Genomic DNA, 12440 nt, shown 5'->3' on the forward strand with positions numbered 1-12440 from the left:
ATGCACTATATTTGTTGTACTTTCCCCCTCTGTGTTTTTTTTTAAAAAAACATTGTTATTTTGGATTGATCTCCCTAACCCTCATCTCTCTTTTTTTGGAGGTTGTAGACTCTTGTAAAGGTTATCGCAGCAATTCTAAGATAGAGCCAGACATCTTGGAGTGTGAAGTCAAGCGGCCTTTAGGAAGCATCACTATGAACAAAGCTAGTGGAGGTGATGGAATTCCAGTTGAGCTATTTCAAATCCTAAAAGATGATGCTGTGCAAGAGCTGCACTCAGTATGCCAGCAAATATGGAAAACTCAGCAGTGGCTACAGGACTGGAAAAGATAAGTTTTCGTTCCAATCCCTAAGGAAGGCAATGCCAAAGAATGTTCAGACTACCACACAATTTCACTCATTTCACATGCCAGCAAGGTCATGCTCAAAATCCTCCAAGCCAGGCTTCAACAGTACGTGAACTGAGAACTTCCAGATATTCAAGCTGGATTTAGAAAAGGCAGAGGAACCAGAGATCAAATTGCCAACATGTGATGGATTATCGAAAAAGCATGAGAACTCCAGAAAAACATCTACTTCTGCTTCATTGACTATGCTAAAGCCTTTGACTATATGGATCACAAAAAACTGGAAAATTCTTCAAGATGGGAATACCAGACCACCTTATCTGCCTCCTGCGAAACCTGTATGCAGGTCAAGAAGCAACAGTTAGAACTGGACATGGAACAATGGACTGGTTCAAAAAGGGAAAAGAGTACGTCAAGGTGGTATATTGTCACCCTGCTTATTTAACTTATATGCAGAGTACATCGTGCAAAATGCCAGGCTGGATGAAACACAAGCTGGAATCAAGATTGCTGGGAGAAATATCAATAACCTCAGATAAGCAGATGATACCACCCTTATGGCAGAAAGTGAAGAAGAACTAAAGAGCTTTTTGATGAAGGTGAAAGAGGAGAGTGAAAAAGCTGGCTTAAAACTCAACATTCAAACAACTAAGAATGGCATCTGGTCCCATCACTTCACGGCAAATAGATGGGAAAACAATGGAAACAGTGACAGACTTTATTTTGGGGGGATCCAAAATCACTGCAGATGGCGACTGCAGCCATGAAATTAACAGATGCTTGCTCCTTGGAAGAAAAGTTATGACAAACCTAGACAGCATATCAAAAAGCAGAGACATTACTTTGCTGACAAAGGTCTGTCCAGTCAAAGCTGTGGTTTTTCCAGTTGTCATGTATGGATGTGAGAGTTGGACCATAAAGTAGGCTGAATGTTGAATAATTGATACTTTTGAACTGTGGTGTTGGAGAAGACTCGTGAGAGTCCCTTGGACTGCAAGGAGATGAAACCAGTCAATCCTAAAGGAAATCAATCCTGAATATTCATTAGAAGGACTGATGCTAAAACTGAAGCTCCAATACTTTGGCCACCTGATTTGAGGAGCCGACTCATTGGAAAAGATGCTGAGAAAGATAGAAGGAAGGAGATGGGGATGACAGAGGATGATGAGATCGTTAGATGGCATCCCTGACTCAATGGACATGAGTTTGAGCAAGCTCCAGGAGATGGTGAAGGACAAGGAAGCCTGGCATGCTGCAGTCCATGGGGTTGTAAAGAGTCAGACAGGACTGATTGACTGAACAGTAACAACAGCAATTCTAACCTAACATCTACTGAATTTTCTATTTCAATTAACATATTTTTACATTTCTAGAAAGTTGAAAGAAATTTGATTCTTTCTTCAAATATACTAGTTCTCATACAGTATCAAGTTTCTCTTTTATTTCTTTGAATAGTAAACAAGTTTATTTTATATTTTGTGTCTGGTACTTCCAATATCTTTGAAGATCTGTTTCCACAACATCTCAGTTCTACTTGTTCTCCACCATGGTGCCTTGTTACCTCGTGTGTTTGGCGACTTTTTTTTTTAACCCCGAGCTGCCCAAATTGCCTAGAAATTTGTGAGAATTGAGGCCTGTGTTGAAATTTAGTTCCTTCATAGACTATGTGCGTTTATTTCTGTCAATAATGTGCTGGTACCATCAGCCCACACCCCTTAAATTAAATTCTCCACTTGAGGGTTTTAGAAGTTATGTGATTTGCCTTCCAATTTTATAAGAAAACTGATTTGTAAATTATGAATTTCTAAAGGAGAATTTTTATTTTCTCCTCTTCCCTGGGCCAGAGTTGATATAAGAAACTTTCATATCTCCTCCCTTCTGAGTGTCAGGGTTTACTTTGCATCAACTCTTGCATTGTAATTATAATCCTTTAGGATTTTCTATAGGGGTTTCCATATATTCAAGGCTATGGTCTTCCCAATGGTCATGTACGGTTGTGAGAGTTGGACCGTAAAGAAGGCAGAATGCCAAAGAAATGATGCTTTTGAACTGTGATGCTAGAGTAGACTCCTGAAAGTCCCTTGGACAGCAAGGAGCTCAAACCAGTCAATCTTAAGGGAGATCAACACTGAATATTTACTGGAAGGACTGATGCTGAAGCTGAAGCACCAGTATTTTGGTCATCTGATGTGAACAGATGACTCATTGGAAAAGTCCCTGATGTTGCGAATGATTGAGAGCAGAAGGAGAAGAGGGCATCAGAGGATGAGATGGCTGAACGGCATCACCAATGCAATGAACATGAACTTGGGCAAACTCCAGGAGATGGTGAGGGACAGGGAGGCCTGGTGTGCTGCAGTCCATGGAGTCGCAAAGAGTCAGACTGGACAACAACAGCATAGAGGCTTCCATGGCAGCTCAGACAGTGAAGATTCTGCCTGCAGTGTGGGGTCGCCTATTAGAATTCCATCTGGGAGGGCCCTCGGAGTTACTTCCTGTCTCCCATATGTCTTTTCCAGATAGGAAAGGAGGACATGATGGTCTCCTGGGTTTGACAGGCATCCTGAAGGTTAAGGACAATTTGGGCATTTACTTTCCCCTCTCCACAGTTGCTGGTTTCACTTCATTTGGGGGCTTGGTGTATTGCTGACTTTCCCGGTGGCTCAGATGGTAAAGCGTCTGTCTGCAATGTGGAAGACCCAGGTTCGATCCCTGGATCGGGAAGATCCCCTGGAGAAGGAAATGGCAACCCACTTCAGTACCCTTGCCTGGAAAATCCTATGGACGGAGGAGCCTGGTAAGCTACAGTCCATGGGGTTGCAAAGAGTCGAACACGAACTAAGTGACTTCACTCACTTTCATAGCAGCTCAGCAACACCATAAAAATCAATTTTTAAATACCCCTTTATGAAATATTTTAATGTTTTCATCAGGAGGGTTACTCAGGTACCCAATTCACTGTATTGTTAAAAAAAAAAGTTACAAAGTGGTTTTCATTATAACGGACGTTTGTTTTCTGACAGTTTATAGTCTTTTATACATGTTAATGTTATGAGTTTTACATGGTATGATTTATAATCTCAGTATATCATTTAATTTGCACAGCTAACCTAAAGAGGTAGATATTATTATCCCCATTTTACATATGATGAAACACAGGCTGAGTTTTACCCGAGGTTGCATCAATGCTGGGGCTCAACAGGAACTTAAGACATTGGTATTCGCCCTCCAAAGGTCAAGAACTTTTGCTAAAAAACTCTGAAAGACATGGAGTTCTTTAAAAATCCAATGAGAGCTCTAGACTCTGTCCCCACAAACATGTACACTGATATACTAAAGTTTCAGGGGGGTTGAGATTCTCCACTGTCCATCCACGGATTCTAAGAACCTCTGTGTGTTACAGTGTGGAGAGGCAGAATAAAAAGATACTAGTTTTTAAAAAACTATTTATTTGTCTGGGTCCGATCTTAGCTGCATCATGCAAGATCTTTTGTTGCGGTGCACAGACTCTCTAGTTGTAGCACATAGACTCTCCAGTTCTGATGGGCAGGCTCCAGAGCATGTGGGCTTAGTTGCTCTGTGGCATGTGGGATCATAGTTCCCCAACCAGGGCTCGAATCCATGCCCCCTGCATCACAAGGTGGACTCTTAACCACCAGACCACCAGGGAAATACCAAAACATTAGTTTTTTAGCTTTGATCATAAGGTCATATTCTTCTGTCTGTCTTCAAAGACCCTTCATAAACTGATCTCATAATATTCATCTAACCTTTTTTTCTTGACACACAGTCCCAGCAATGGTCCATCTCAGCATCTCCATGATCTCTCCTCAATTATGGGCTTCCTCAGTCTGTACAGTGTAGAGCAGTGATTAAGATCATGGCTGTCAGGTCAAGATAACCTGGGTCTGAACTAACTATATTCATCATTAGTTGATTGGCATCAGATCCTGAACTGTGGACCTTGGACAGGTGACCTACCATCTCTGTGCCTCTGTTTTGGCATAGTACCTATGTTACAGGGTTGTGGGAGATCATATGTGTCAATCATGACTGATCATATGTGACAATCATAAGTTGCCTGTGAAACAACTTAAAGCAGAGCCTGGCTCATTGTAACTGCTTGATACATTTTAAGGGTTATTACTATTCTCTCATATAGTGTGTCACTGTTGCCTACATCTCATCTGTAAACTGGGAGAGGATTCCCATAAATAAAATAGTATTTTAAAGTATCTAACAAAGTGCCTGGCACACAGTAGGGCTAATTTTCTCAAGAGGCAATTTTCCTTGTGCCATTTCAAGGGGGGCAATAGAGCTTTCTGTTCTGGAGGCCTACAACTTCACTTGTCCTAGTAGGGAGACAAGCTCTTTGCTTTTCAAGTCTCAAGGACAATGAAATGGCTCAAAGAGTCGAAAGACAGGGGAGTGAGCTGCCTTAAAGAAAGTGTCTTACAGGGCGTCTCTGGTGGCTCAGTGGTCAAGAATCCACCTGCCAATGCAGGAGACACCGATTTGACCCCTGGTCCAGGAAAACCCCACATTCTGCAAAGCGATTAAGCCCACACCACAACTACTAAGCCTGTTCTCTAGAGCCTGGGGACTGCAACTATTGAGCCCACGAACCTCAACTACTGAAGGCAACGCACCCTAAAGTTGTGCTCTGCAACAAGGGGAGCCATGGCAATGGAAGCCCGCACACTGCAACAAGGAGTAGCCCCCACTCGCTGGTGGTGGTGGTTTAGTCGCTAAGTCATGTCCGACTCTCGTGACCCCATGCACTATAGCCTGCCAGGCGCCTCTGTCCATGGGATTCTCCAGGCAAGAATCCTGGAGAGGGTTGCCATTTCCTTCTCCGGGGGATCTTCCTGACCCAGGAATCGAAACCAGGTCTCCTGCATTGCAGGTGATTCTTTACCAACTGAGCTACAAGAAGAGCCTGTGCAGCATGAAGACCCAGCACAGCCAAAAATAAATAAATAATCATTAAAAAAAGAAAAGAATGCATCTTCTCCATAGACCACTGTAGCCTCCACACATGGACATTCCTTTGGGGAGGAATGGAAGGACCAAGAGTCCTCCTCTAGTCACTGGTACTGATATGACTAGAGCAGAGGGGCTGGGGGCCTGCCAGATCTCTCATCAGCTTCAGGAACCCTGTCTGCTAAAACGGAGAAGGCAGGGCCCGAGTCAAGTCTCTGGAGCAGGCTGCTTGGTTTGTGAGCCAGCTGGAGAAGGACCTGAGCACCTACAGACACAAGTAGTTGTGTTCTGACACGCAGGCCTGCAGAGGAATGGCTGCCTCTCAGGAGACAACCAGCCAACTCCAGCCTGCCTTGAGTCTCTGACTCAGCTTTCTAAACACTGTAGTGTCCATTCTTTTCCTTTTATTATCCAAAGTTCTCCTGCAGTGGTTCCATAGCCAACTAAGAACTAGTAGTTCTTAGTCTTTTGGACCTCTTTAAGAATCTGCTAAAGTTTACAAGCCATCACCTTGGAAAAATGTATACATACATAAAGTTTTGCTTACAGTTCTAGGGAGTTGGTTGACAATCCTGGAGTTCTTTGTTGGATTCCTGTTTAAGTAGCCTTCTCCTAGAGTAAAATATGTCATAGTGATTTATCTCTTCTGTTTCTCAGAAAAACAGTTAAGTTCTAACATGAGGTAGGAGGAGTCTGAGGGCGAAGACAGGGTGGGGTGCTGAAATGGGGCCTATGCTACTGGCTGGTAGGAGATAAGTGAATCTGAAAGATACTACCCTTTGACCTTGTTTCCTATCCCAAAGCCTGACCAGTGCTCTTTCAACTGCAACATTTTTACCCTATTTTCACATTAGGATCACCAATATTTTAAAAATACTAGTGGGAGGGTCCTACCTACTGAAATTCTCACTTAATATGAGATGGACCCTAGGTATCAGTTTTTTAAAAAATTTAAATGACTTTACTGGTGTAAAATAAAATACATTTAAGTATATAGTTGGGTGAATTCTGATATATGTATGAAACCCATGAATATACCCATCATCCCCCAAAGTTTCTCTTCTTCTGGAACCCCAATTATATCAATACATGGTCCGCTTGATGTCTCATGGCTCACCAATGCTGTGTGCATTTTTTTTCTTTTTTTGCTTTCAGTCTTTTTTTCTCGCTGTTTAATTTTGTCTAGCTTATGTGGATATGTCTTCAAGGTCACTTATCATTTACAATGTCTAATTTATGTGTATTTTTTAATCTCAGTAATTATATTTTTAATCTTTCAAAGTTCATTTTCAAATATATGTATCCCATTCCTTCTCTCCTTACCATGCTCACGCTTCCCTCTGCCTTCAAATATACATACAAAGTATATTTGAAATCCTTGTATACTACTCCATCTGTGTTATTTCTGAGGTCTGCTTATACTGGTTCCTATTTTACATGCCTAATGCTTTTTCAAACTTATTTAACATCATTATTTATTTATTTATTTTTGGCTGCACTGGGTCTTCGTTGCTGCACATAGGCTTTCTCTAGTTGTGGCTCAGTTCTCAGTTCAGTCGCTCAGTCGTGTCCGACTCTTTGCGACCCCATGAACTGCAGCACGCCAGGCCTCCCTGTCCATCACCGGCTCCCAGAGTCCACCCAAACCCATGTCCATTGAGTCAGTGATGCCATCCAACCGTCTCATCATCCGTCGTCCCCTTCTCCTCCTGCCCTCAATCTTTCCCAGCATCAGGGTCAAATGAGTCAGCTCTTCACATCAGGTGGCCAAAGTATTGGCTAGCGGAGGCTGTTCTCTAGCTGCAGTGCACGGGCTTCTCGTTACAGAGCACAGGCTCTAGAGGGGGTGGGCTCAGGAGTTGTGACACACGGGCTTAGTTGTTCTGAGGTATGTGGGATCTTCCTCTATCAGGGATTGAACCTGTGTCTCCTGCCTTGTAAGGCGGATTCTTAATCACTGAACCACCAAGAAGCCCTGCCTAGTACCAAGGTCTCAGCCTCATGTAGCATGTACAGGGGTATGACTTCTACCATAGTGATCCAGTACAGAGCCCCCCCACCCCCTGACCTGTTCTGCATGTGTAGAGTCTCCTTTTTCACTTCAGACCAACCTGCTCCCCCTTTTCCTCCCCAACAGCTTTGTCTCCTGTGGGTTGTCAGCAGTTTTGCTGAGCAGTGGGCTATGTGATGGTTTTTGTATGATGTCTTCATATGAGGGAAACAGTCTGACTTCACTTTGAAGGGGTGATGTTTGTAGCCACTGGAAGATAAAATAGTGGTGTGATTATTGAACCAAAGGAATTTATGTTTTGTAACTTGGTTACTTTTATTTTGCATTTTGTTAAAGTATTAAATACTTTTTTCCTGTTTAAAAAAAACAAAGAAGCCCTGCCTAATACTTTTTCATTGTGTGGTTGGAACTTTACATTATTGAGGACTGGAATTTTATGAAGTTTCTTAGGGGAAAAAAAATATTATCCATTCAAGACATACTTTTAAGCTTTGTTAGATCCAGAATACCCTTTCGCCTAGGACTAATTTGGCCTTGCTTCCTGATGGATGTACTCCTGTGATGTATTAGGGGAGCTCTCCATTCTGACTGATGGGAGCAGCGACCATCTATGGCCTTGTGAGCTGGGGAGGTTATTCTGCCTGAGCCTTTCATTCTTCTTGCTCTCAGGTAGTTTCCTCACAAGGATGTACTGATGGGTGCCCAGCCAATGTCTTGAAAAAACTCTCCGCAAGTGTCTGGAGTTCTTTCTCTGTTCAGCTGTCTCTCTTCCATGAATTCTAATCGGCCTGGCCTCCCTGAACTCTAAATGCTGTCTCCTCAGCTCAAGAGACTGCTGGACTTGGTTTAGGTGTCGCTTCCCTGTATGGCAGCCTGAAGAGTCTCTACCGGAAGTGAGTTGGGGCAATCATAGGGGTCCTAATTTGATTGCTTTCTCCCAGGGATTAGTGTCCTGCACGGTCAGTTGTCCAGTGTCTAACATTTTAGCTGTTTAAAGCAAGAAAATTAATCTAGGCCTTGTCATTCCATAATGGCCAGAAGTTATCAGTTTGGGTTTTTTTAACCTCCCTTGGTTAAAAATTCTAATATGTGGCCGGAGTTGAGAACCACTATAGTGTGTTTTTATTATTGGCATTTTAGCCCCTATTGTTTTTCCCTTGCCCCCTTGCAGCTGTGATTTTACTGTCACGTCTCAAACCATACTGGTTAACTCACATTCTCCCTGCCTTAAACCCAAAGCTAGGAGAAATGGCATGATATTCTTGGATTTGGTACTTATGAGTACTCTCCAAATTTCTAGGCATGGTTCTCCATGTCAGAGAGACAAGATATTCTGACTTGCTATCAGCATGTTATCCACAAAAAGAAAGAGGGAAGAAAACTGGGCTAAAGAGATTGCTAGTTGAGAACTATATCTATGGGCTTCCTTGGTGGTCCAGTGGTTAAGAATCCCCCTGCCAATGCAGGGGACATGGGTTCAATCCCTGGTCCAGGAAGATTCCATGTGCCATGGAGCAACTAAGTCTATATGCCACAACTTCTGAGCCCACATGCTGTAGCTACTGAAGCTCAAGGCCTAAAGTCCATGCTCTGCAACAAGAGAAGACACTGCACTGAGAAGTTCGCACACAGCAACGAAGTCTGCTCACCACAACTAGAGAAAAGCCCGTGTGCAGCAAAGAAGACCCAACACAGGCAAAAATAATCAATTTATTAATTTGGCTCAGACAGTAAAGAATCTATCTGCAATGCAGGAGGCCCAGGTTTGATGCCTGGGTCAGGAAGATCCCCTGGAGAAGGAAATGGCTACCCACTCCAGTATTCTTGCCTAGAGAATTCCATGGACACAGAAGCCTGGCATGCTACAGTCCATGGGGGGCAAAAATTTGGACATGATTGAGCAACTAACACTTTCACTTTTCATACCTGTGGAGGATATAAAGGCAAAGAGTCAGGCAGGACAGAACATTATAGTCATGGAATATAGATACTTTTCAAATATTGTAGAAAAATACAAGCTAAATTAAATAAAAAACAAACAAAACTTGCTCTCTATTAGGGGTGTAAATTAGCAGCTCAGAGTCATTCCCTGAGTCTTCCAAAGAGAATGGGAAGCAATCATTTGTTGATTCTGCCGTGCATTTCTACATGCAATATCTCACTTTATCTTTGAGGTGTTCTGAGTCACTTATCATCTCTATTTTATACATGTGGGAAGCTATAGATTTGAGAGATTAAGGAACTCATGAAAGACATACGGCTATTAACAGAAAGGTAGTGTCTGATTTTCAAGTCTATGTCTTTTCCCTCTCTGCCTCTGACAACAGCTGTCATGATAGTTTCCAGCTCCAATGCATATTTGTTTATGTAACATCTTTACTTGACTTTCCTTGTGGCTCAGACAGTAAAGAATCCACCTGCCAATGCAGGAGACCTGGGTTTGATCCCTGGGTTGGGAAGATGCCCTGGAGAAGAGCATGGCAACCCACTCCAGTATCCTTGCCTGTTGAATTCCACAGACAGAGGAGCCTGGCAGGCTACAGTCCACGGGGTCGCAAAGAGTTGGACACAACTGAGCAACTTACATACTTCAGTATAAATCACTAGAGAAAAGTGTGAAAATTATAAGTCCAGCTTGATGAATTTTCACAACGTAAACACACCCTGTCTAACCAGCACTCAGGTCAAGAAACAAAGTGGTTCATGCACCCTAGAAGTCTCCTCACATATGTCCCACTTTCAATCCAGGAAAAATAACACAGAGGTACTCAGTGGAGCCTATAGCTCAGGCTCCCTTAACTTGGGGTCCATGTAAGCATCTATAAATCCTCCGAAATTACAAGCATTTTCCCAAAGAGAGGATGTAGTGCCTTCATCAGATTCTCCCAAAAAGGGACAAGAATAAAAGCTACCACTGAAGACTGGCGCAGAGGGAATATAACCATTCATTCATTGTATCATCAAAATCAGAACACAGCACCAGCGATGGCTACCAACTGAAAGTTTAATGTGCCAGGCATTTTATTATCTCTTACCCTTACAAAAACTCTGAAATGTAAGTATTATCACCTCTATTTTACAGATATGGGAACACAGGCTTAGAATGAAGTTACTTGCCCAAGGTCACACATTATTGTGTAAGTATTCATGAATACTAGTATTCAACATGAGACTTGCTACAGCAAAGCCTGCGCTTCTGCAGTGAGACCACAATGCCTTCAGCAATATTAAGTTGCCTAACCTCTGCTCAGAAAAGCTCAGAAAAGCTAAGCTTGAAATACCAGGGCTGAACAGGAAATGAAAGAGTGAAGTCTCAAGCCCGGGTAATTTTTTTTAAAAAAACAGTTCCCTTCTAACCTATGACAACTGCAAAAGGGAAAGTGCTGCCTTTATTTATTTATTTATTTTTTATAAAGGCATTTAGTTTATTTTTCAAAAAATATTTTTGCTAGAAGGTTTGAGTAATTTTACATGATCACAATCTTTAAATTTTTTCTGACTAAAAGGTACCATTTAAGTGGACAGCTTGTCTAGATCTGCTTTTGTTAACACCCAAATACAACTAGCACATCTGATGGTATTCCCTAGGTCTTCTTAAATTATCTACAGGCCAGGAGGCAGAGCCTAGCACATAACAGAGTATGTGCTTTATAACTGCTGATTAGTTCAGTTTCATAACAATTAAGCAGAGCAGGTAGTCAGTATATCTAATTCACACTATTAACACACTGGTTCTTGCCTGAAGGGTCTGATCTTTGCAGAGCTCCCAGTTATTCCTTCCAACCCAGGAAGTAGTAAACCGCAACTGCAGAGAAAGGGGGCAGCTCTACTTAGGCCAGTGCTGGCGACGTCTCAGGTCTGTTCCTTTGTTCCAACTATGAATTCAAGGTGACCAGTGTTAATTATGAATTCAATGATATGTAGAAAATAAAATGCAAAGCCAAAAAAGAGTGGCTGCTTCTCCCTTTCTTAAGAGAAGATTGGTTTTCTATGATTGAGAGAACTAAAAGTGAAAGTGAAGTCGCTCAGTCGTGTCCAACTCTTCGCGACCCCATGGACAGTAGCCTACCAGGCTTCTCCGTCCATGGGATTTTCCAGGCAGGAGTACTGGAGTGGGCTGCCATTTCCTTCTCCGAAAGTGCTGCCTTTAAAAGAGGCACTTTGCCCTCAAAGAGGTGTGGCCTCCAAGAGGTGTGGCTGTTAGGTTTTTCTCTAGTGGGAGTTACTATCGAACCACAAGCCAACTGTCTATCATTACACTGCACTTTGAGAGGACACCTATGATTGGTCGACTAAAAGAGCAACATTTGAATTTAAAGAAAAGACCAAAACAACCTAAGGTCTTTACTTCAGTGATAAAGATAAAGCTTTGTCAGAGAAAACTCTGAGTCAGTGTCAGAGATTAGGCAGGAAAATCCTGTGTTAGGTAAAACCTTAACTTCCCTAACTGGTGTTAAGTTGCTATTAAATTCTTCAAGAAATTAGCCTCCATTTGAGAAGATATGTAAAAACTATGTGAAAAGACTTTGTAAACTGCAAAGGAAATGGCTAGCAAATAGTTTTAGAAAATCCCCAAACTCTAAACATAAAGCAAAATTTACCTGCCTGCAAAGGCTATAAGGTGGTGGAGGTGGTAGAGTTAGGAGCAGCCACAATTTTGACCCTTACTTTCCTGCTCATCACTAGGTCACATGCAGAATTAATGTTTTCTGTCTCTCATTTTCCCTCTGCTATTCCACTGGATCATTATGTATACTGCATCATCTGTACTTTGTTTATTTTGGAGAAGACATACATAATAGAACCTGTAAAAGAAAAGAATGACTCAGATGACTTTTTATATAGAAAAGAAACCATAGACGCAACTTAAAAGATTGAAAAATTACATTCTCTTAGTATATTTACTATACTTCATTCTGAGTCTGAGTTGCATCCTCAGCTGAATGAGATAGAAAGAAAAATGAAAAAAAAATCATTTATTTCAGGCAATCCAAGTTCTTCTAATACAGCAAGCTTTAAAATTTTAGAGACCTTGAAATGTTGAAAGAAACTCCTATAATTCCATCATCTTTTCCTCAGTAATAGCTTCTATTATAGAAA

At 42.0% G+C, this 12440-nt stretch overlaps 1 long non-coding RNA gene across 1 annotated transcript; it reads right to left on the bottom strand.

Moving 5' to 3' along the window:
* Positions 1 to 2458: 2458 nt before the first annotated feature.
* LOC145543806 (uncharacterized) lies at positions 2459 to 12145 on the bottom strand. Its single transcript, XR_014081056.1, has 3 exons — positions 11946 to 12145; positions 11080 to 11215; positions 2459 to 3124 (listed from the first exon to the last, which is right to left on the bottom strand). It is a non-coding gene; the product is annotated as an uncharacterized LOC145543806 (long non-coding RNA).
* Positions 12146 to 12440: the final 295 nt, after the last annotated feature.

Source organism: Giraffa tippelskirchi, chromosome 3 (genome assembly GCF_054371585.1).
Source record: "Giraffa tippelskirchi isolate mGirTip1 chromosome 3, T2T-mGirTip1v1.2.pri, whole genome shotgun sequence".
Lineage (NCBI taxonomy): Eukaryota > Metazoa > Chordata > Mammalia > Artiodactyla > Giraffidae > Giraffa > Giraffa tippelskirchi.